The following is an 8,493-nucleotide window of genomic DNA, read 5'->3' as shown; positions in this document are numbered from 1 at the left end:
TATGCCCTCATTAAAATAATTTTGCAGATGTGGGAAGATGTTTATAATATAATGCTGATTTAAACATTTTAATGAGGCAGTTCAGTGTAGTGTGTAAAAGCACTTTAGAATAAACGGACTTGAAGAGAACTCCATGCCTTGAACTCTAACCGTGAATGGCTAGGTAGAGAAGGATGAGCTTGTAAAGGAGACTGAGCAAGAGTGGTTAAAGATTTAGAAATTAAACAAGGAGAGTGTTGTATCATGGAAGACAAGGGAAGATTTTTTTTTAAGAGAGAGGGAATGGTCATTTATAACCACTCAACAGAGTCAAATGCTGAAGAGGAAGATGAGAACTGAAAGATGACCACTGTATTAATCATGGATATCACTGATGACCATTGCAAGAGCTTCTTCAGTAAAGTAATGATAGCAAAGCCAGATTGGAGTGTATTGAAGGTTAAATGGAAGGTGAGAAAGTGGAGCTTTATTTTTGAGGAATTGATTGTGTAGAGGCAGAGAGAAAGAAGGCCATAGACTGAGGAGGATGTATGTTAAAGGATTCTTTTTTTTTTTTTAATGAGAGAGATAGGAGTTTGTTTAAATAACCGTAAGATGTGCCCAGTAGAGAGGGAGAGACTAGATACACAAGAGAGAGATTGGATAAATTACAGATAAGGTTCATGGGATGGTGGGGGAGGATGGGATATAAAACACAAGTGGTGGAATTGTTCTTGGTTAGAGAGTAGAAAGGAAAACTCTTCAATTGTAATGGGAAGCAAGAAGGAAGGGTACTGTAGGTAGGTTTAAACACTTGGTAACACAAAAGAGGAACTCGAAGATGATGACTTCTGAGAAAAGTGAGGGTGGAGGTGAGGGCAGCAGAGGTCTCAGGAGAGTGGAGAAGGTTTGGAACAGTTGTCGATAGGAGTGTGAGCTGACCAGAGAAATGTAGTAAAATTTTCAACCACCCTTTGGTCCATGTGGGGTTAGTGATCCTGAATTAGAGAGGAACCAATCTGCCTGATGGTGAGACTTTCCTCAGTAGTGTTTGGTTGCTTGAGTGCAGACAAGAAGGAGGCAGATAGATCAGCTCCTCCGGGGTTGAGATTTAGCCATACAAGAGCGGTGAAAATTTCCGCCACCTGCCTGCAGGCCTGGGTGGATGGGGATGAGCCAGCTGCCTGGCTCTTCTGTGGAAGCACAGCCAGAGGGACATGGGAAGAGGCTGGTTCCTCTGTCTCCACTAAATGAGCTTCCCGGCAGTCCACCTTCCAAACTTCCTGTCCCTGGGAGAGCTGGCCTTTTGTTAGCCTGACAGATCCCCCACGTAGAGCTCAGCCTCCCTGGGCTGTTTCTGCAGGCCTGTCAGGAACAATCCCTTTCAGTCTTCAGAAAGGTCTTTTCATACGTGCTGCTTCTTGATCCATACTGTGCTTACGAGTGCATGGGAGGGACAGGGCTTGACCCCTGAGGAAGGTCACTGTCAAGGTCTAGTGAAGACAAAACAGCCTTCTTTAATGCTTCAACTCACTCAATACTCTGGTGCCCACACTGCCTAAAAGAAGCAACGGGGCTGCTCTTTCCTCTGGCCCTTGGCTTCTGTGGAGAGCAAAACAGAGTGGAAGCATTTATTTCCCTCAGCTTTGGGCATTTTACCCATGGAGGAGAAACAGGGCAGTCAGGTTATAATTTGTGCATGTGTGACAGTCCTAACCTGGTCGCTGGGCCAGAGTTGGTACTGAGAAAGGAAGGGCTGGTGAAGGAGGATGGAAGGAGTGGTAGAATCAGGTTCCAGCTTGGGCCCAGGCCTCAGCTGTGGCTTCTACTGCTTGGAGAACAGAGGAGAGAGGGTGAACACAGGGGCGAGCCACTGATGGCTCTGCTGAAGGGTGGACAACGTACTGCAAACCAGCTGGACTTGGGAAGATAGCAACCCCCACTCCCACCCTGACACACACACTCCAACCAGGGAAAGGCCAACACATGTTTCCTGTGTCGTTGCTCCCTGGGCAGGGGAGCATTTAAATGATAAGCCACTGGCCCGCTGATGAGCACTGAGAGGTCACTTGCCAACTCTAGGCCTGTTACTTCATCTATAACCTGAGAGTTAAACTATGATTTCTAAGGTTCCTCCAGTTCCAGCTATAAATCTGACTGACCTGGAATGACACCAGATTTTAATTATCTTATGATCACTGGATCCCAAGGTCTTAACACATATTTGATGATTAAACACAGAGTCCCAGCACTGGTTACTGGGCTGGTGGGGGTAGGAGGAGAGAATAATTTAGGATGACTCTGCCTTGAAGAAAGGATTGAGCTCCATTTTGACTCCACTTTTTAGGCCTCAGTTTCCTCAACTGTAAAATGAGACTTGGAAGTCTAGAAGATCTTTAAGATGTAGTTCTGATTTTCTATACCTAAGGTCTGCCCTCAGGCAATTTTGAGCCCCAGTGGACACATACTCACTGACCTATTTACTTCACATGTGTGCAGTCCTAAAGTGGAAAACGATCCCTATCTTCAAGGAGCTCACAATGTATTTTATTTTATTACTATTTTTACATTTTAATTAGTTTATTATTTTTAAATTTGTCTTTCTCTGTCTGACTTACTTCACTTAGTATGATAATCCCTAGGTCCATCCATGTTGCTGCAAATGGCATTATTTCATTCTTTTTTATGGCTGAGTAATATTCCATTGTATATATCTACCACATCTTCTTCATCCATTCCTCTGTCGATGGACAGTCCATGTCTTGGCTATTGTAAATAGAGCTGTAATGAACACTGGGGTGCATGTATCTTTTTGAAATTTTCACAGAAATAGGATAAATAATCCAGATATGTGCCCAGGAGTAGGATTGCTGGATCATATGGTAGTTCTGTTTTTAGTTTTTCAAGGAACCTCCATACTGTTCTCCATAGTGGTTGTACCAATTTATATTCCCACCAACAGTGTAGGAGGGTTCCCTTTTCTCCACACCCTCTCCAGCATTTATTGTTTGTAGACTTTTTGATGATGGCCATTCTGACCAGTGTGAGGTGATACCTCATTGTAGTTTTGATTTGCATTTCTCTAATAATTAGTGATGATGAGCATCTTTTCATGTGCTTTTGGCCATCTGTTACTTAGGCTCTCTAAGCTTCAGTTTCCTGATCAGTAAGATGGAGATAATTAAAGCACCTCCTTGCCATGTAAAGATTAAGTAAATTCTCAACAAACTGGGTATAGGGGGAACTTACCTCAACATAATAAAGGCCATATATGACAAGCCCACAGCTAATATTATACTGAATGGTGAAAAGCTGAAAGCTTTTCCCTTAAGATCAGAAACAAAACAAGGATTCCCACTCCCACCACTTCTATTTAACATAGTACTGGGAGTCCTAGCCAGAGCAATTAGGCAAGAAAAAGAAATAAAAGACCTCCAAATCAAAAAGGAAGAAGTAAAATTGTCTCTATTTGCAGAAGACATGATATTATATATAGAAAACCCTAAAGACTCCACCAAAAATTGTTAGCACTAATAATCAAATTCAGTAAAGTTACAGGATGCAAAATCAATGTACAAAAGTCAGCTGCATTTCTATACACTAATAGTGAACTATCAGAAAGATATCAAGAAAACAATCCTATTTATAATTGCATCAAAAGAATAAAATACCTAGGAATAAATTTAACTAAGGAGGTGAAAGATCTGTACACTGAAAACTATAAGACATTGATGAAAGAAACTAAAGAAGACATAAATAAATAGAAAAATATTCTGTGCTAATGGATTGGAAGAGTTAATATTGTTAAAATGTCCATACAACCCAAGGTAAACTTCAAGGCAATCCCTATCAAAATTCCAATGGCATTTTTCACAGAAATAGGACAAACAATCCTAAAATTTGTATGGAACCACCAAGAACCCCGAATAGCCAAAGCAATCTGAAGAAGGACAAAGCTGGAAGTATCATATTCCCTGATTTCAAACCATATTAAAAAGCTATAGTAATCAGAACAGTATGATATTGGCATAAAAACAAACACGTAGATCAATGGAACAGAACAGAGAGCCCAGAAATAAACCCATGCATGTGTGGTTAATTAATTTTTGACAAAGGAACCAAGAATATATAATGGGGAAAGGACAGTCTCAATAAATGATGTTGGGAAAACTGGACAGCCACTTGCAAAAGAATGAAACTGGACCCCTTTCTTACACCGTATACAGAAATCAACTCAAAATGGATTATGGACTTGAATGTAAGATTTGAAACCATAAAACTCCTAGAAGAAAACATAAAGGGTAAGCTCCTTGACATCAGTCTTGGCAATGATTTTTTGGATGCGACACCAAAAGCAAAGGCAACAAAAGCAAAATAAACAAGTGGGACTACATGGCTACATCAAACAAAAAAACTTCTGATAGCAAAGGAAATCATCAACAAAATGAAAAGGCAACCTATGAGATGGGAGAAAATATTTGCAATTCATGTATCAGATAAAGGGTTAATATCCTGCAAAGAGTTCCTCCTGGACCCAATTCCAACGTGTGTGTGTGTGTGTGTGTGTGTGTGTGTGTGTGTGTGTGTGTGTGTGTGTAGGCTTCCCCACACCAACAAGCAATTCTCAGATGCCAGGAGAGTGTCCAAAAATTCAACTCAGTTCTGACACTATCTACTCGGAGATAGAATCAGAAAGCACAGGTGAAGGGCTCAGTCCCACAAGGCTGCTGCCCTCCGCTTCAGTTGTTACCTGTACTTCTGACCTACTGGCTATAAATAAGAGGTTCTCACGACCGTCTCCTTGGGTTTGATTAATTTGTTAGAACGGCTCACAGCACTCAGGAAAACCTGCTTACTCACTAGATTACCAATTTATTATAAAAGGATAATAAGGAATATGAATCAACAGCCAAATGCAGAGATACAAAGAGTGAGGTCCTGAACAAAGGAGCTTCTGTCCTCATGGAATGTGGGGCCTGACATGGTGGCACACGGAAGTGTTCTGGTTCCCCAATGTGGAAGCTCAACAAAAAGGACAAAAAAGCTGTCCTCAGAGACATGATTGACTAAATTGTTGGCCAATGGTGTTTGGTTTAAACTCAAACAGCTCTCTCCTTTCTGGAAATCAGGGGGTGGGACTGAAAGGTCCAACCCTCTAATCACAGGGTTGATTTTCCTGGCAACCAGTCCCCACCCTTAGGTGCTTCTAAAAGTCACCTCTTTCACATAACAAAAAACACCTTTATCACTCTCAACACTTAGGAAATCCCAAGCGTTTTGAGAACTGTGAGTCAGGAACTACAGATGAAGACCAAATTTATATGAGAACTATATCTTGGTCTTCTGAATAACTAAATGTATATTTCTTAGAAATCATAATATCACAATCCAAAATACATAAAGAACTCACAAAACTCAATAGCAAAAAACCAAACAATCTGATCAAAAAATGGGCAGGGACTTCCCTGGTGGCACAGTGGTTAAGAATCCGCCTGCCAAAGCAGGGGACACGGGTTTGAGCCCGGGCCCGGGAAGATCCCACATGCAGTGGAGCAACTAAGCCTGTGTGCCACAACTACTGAGCCTGCGCTCTAGAGCTCGTGTGCCTCAAATACTGAGCCTGTGTGCCACAACTACTGAAGCCCACGTGCCTAGAGCCCGTGCTCCGCAACAGGAGAAGCCACTGCAATGAGAAGCCTGCACACTGCAATGAAGAGTAGCCCCCGCTCGCCGTAACCAGAGAAAGCCCGTGCACAGCAACAATGACCCAACACAGCCAAAAATAAAAATAAAATATAAAAAAATTAAAAAAAAAATGGGCAGAGCAACTGAACAGACATTTTTTCCAAAGAAGACATACAGATGGGCCAACAGGTACATAAAAACATGCTCAGTATCACTAATCATCATGGAAATGCCAATCAAAACCATAAGGTGACATCACTTCATACCATTACTGTTGAATGACTATCATCAAAATAAGAGATAACAACTGTTGGGGAAGACTTGGAGAAAAGAGAACACTTGTACACTGTTGGTGGGAAGGTAAATTGGTGCAGCCACTATGGAAAACAATACAGAGGTTCCTCAAAAAATTAAAAATACAATTACCATATGATCCAGCAATCCCACTTCTGGGTATATATCCAAAAGAAATGAAAACAGGTTCTTAAAGATATATTTGCATGCAATATTCACAAGAGCCAAGATATGGAAACAACCTAAGTGTCCATCTACAGATGAATGGACAAAGAAGATATGACACATATATACAATGGAATATTATTCAGCCATGAGAAAGAAGGAGGGCTTCCTCGATGGCGCAGTGCTTAAGAATCTGCCTGCCAATGCAGGGGACACAGGTTCAAGCCCTGGTCTGGGAAGATCCCACATGCCACGGAGCAGCTAAGCCCGTGTGCCACAACTACTGAAGCCCGCGCGCCTAGAGCCCGTGCTCCGCAACAAGAGAAGCCACCGCAATGAGAAGCCCGTGTGCCACAACAAAGAGTAGCCCCTGCTCGCTGCAACTAGAGAAAGCCTGTGTGCAGCAACGAAGACCCAAAGCAGCCAAAAATAAATAAATAAAATAAATATAAAAAAAAAAAAAAAAGAAAGAAGGAAATCCTGCCATTTCCAACAATATGGATGGACTTTGAGGGCACGATGCTAAGTGAAATAAGCCAGACAGAGAAAAACAAATACTATATGGTACCACTTATATGTGGCATCTTAAAAACAAAGTCAGACTTACAGAAATAGAGAGTAGAAAAGTGGTTGCCGGGGTCTGAGGAGTGAGGGAATATGGGGAGATTGGTAAAAGGGCACAAAGTTTCAACTATAGGATTAATAAGGTCTGAGGATCTAATGTAAAATGTGGTCACTATAGTTGATAATGCTGCATTGTAAAAATGAAATTTTCTAAGAGACTAGAACTTAAATGTTATATTAAAAAAGACAAATATGTGAGGTGATAGATGTGTTAATTAACTAAATCGGGGAAATCATTTCACAATGTATATATATATCGAATCAACGTGCTGTACATTTTAAATATCTTATATATGTCTATTATACCTCAATAAAATTGAAATTTTAAAAAGTATAAACTATAACGTGCTCCTAATCAGAAGGCATTCCTCTTTCTATCAACAAAAAAGTTTTTAATTAGAAACAAATTTTTTAAAAAAGTTATGACCCAAGCAAACAAACAAAAGACTAGACAGATTGGCCATGTAAGGTATTCAGCATAATGCCTAACAAACACCTAGTTAGTACTCCATAATAATCCCTTTCCCATCCTGACCCCCAAAGAAGCCCAGAATGTGATTCCAGATTAGGGAGGGCTGGGGACAGTTGGCCTGGTCTGATATGACCCTGGCTTAATGCAAGGTCACCCAATTGAAAGTCTAAGGTCGTGTGTATGTAGGACCTGCCGTGGCAGGCCATTGTCTAGGCCTGAAGGTGATCTCTGCTCTCGCAGGGAAAAGCTCCAGGTGCAGGTGGAGTCAGACCAGGATGAGAGAAAGTCTGCATGGAAGTGACAGAATGTCAGGCAGTGAGGACAAGGCGGAGCAAGATGGTGGGGTACACAGGGTAGGATCAGAACTCTTGCTCGAGCACATAAAAGAGCTAGTTCTGCCTACATTTAATATCGGATTGTGGCTGCCTTTTTGAGTTTTAGGCATTTAGGTCTCATATTTAGCCAGACTTTTAGAGTTGTTCTATTCCAGACTCACACGCTCACCCAGGATGAGTCTAGAACCGAACTGGCCATAGATGGTATAGCACCTTAAAATTACCTCCCTCCAACTCAATTCATGATATGGAAAAGACCTTGAAGCCACGGCCAATGGAATCCCTGAGTGTGTGGACAGCATCTGAATCGATATCTGTGGACAGTGAGAAAAATATAGTGTCATAAAAGGGGATGTTGGCACCAATTGTATGTGTGTGTTAATACTACATTAAGGAAAGCTTGAGCCTTATGGTAAACAGTACCTAGCAGGGTGCCTGGCACATAGTGCACATTAGATATACATTTTTTGATAACTGAATAAATGAATAAATGAACAGATGCATGATAGTTAATACTGACTGCCTATCTTGGTTCATGTGTTTAAAAATGAGGAGACTATTGTCATGTGCTTTCCTCCATATATAAAATTATATCCCTGATTCACCATTAAAAGACCATTCACTTAGTATTATGTGGTGTGGCCTGGGCTCTAGTCCTAGCGTTATAACTGCCATGTGACCTCAAGTAAATGACTAGTTTTCTCTGTGTGTTTTTTTTTTTTTTTTCTTTTTAATCTATAAAAAGAGGAGGTTGAACTGAGCACATGCTAAACCTCCTTCCAGGTCTGAACTTTAGAGATTATTCTGTGGTTCTGAGGTAAGAGCTCCTGTATGTAAAGTCAACTCATCCACAGAGGGACTAAACCTGTGAACCCTCTTCCACTAGTGTTGGGCTGGAGCTGAACTGCCCTATAGTAGCTTGAGCCAGGCATCCTTAAA

The sequence above is a fragment of the Balaenoptera physalus genome (genome assembly GCF_965194825.1).
Source record: "Balaenoptera physalus genome assembly, chromosome: 1".
NCBI classification, from domain to species: domain Eukaryota; kingdom Metazoa; phylum Chordata; class Mammalia; order Artiodactyla; family Balaenopteridae; genus Balaenoptera; species Balaenoptera physalus.
Note: the sequence above shows the minus strand (reverse complement) of the source record.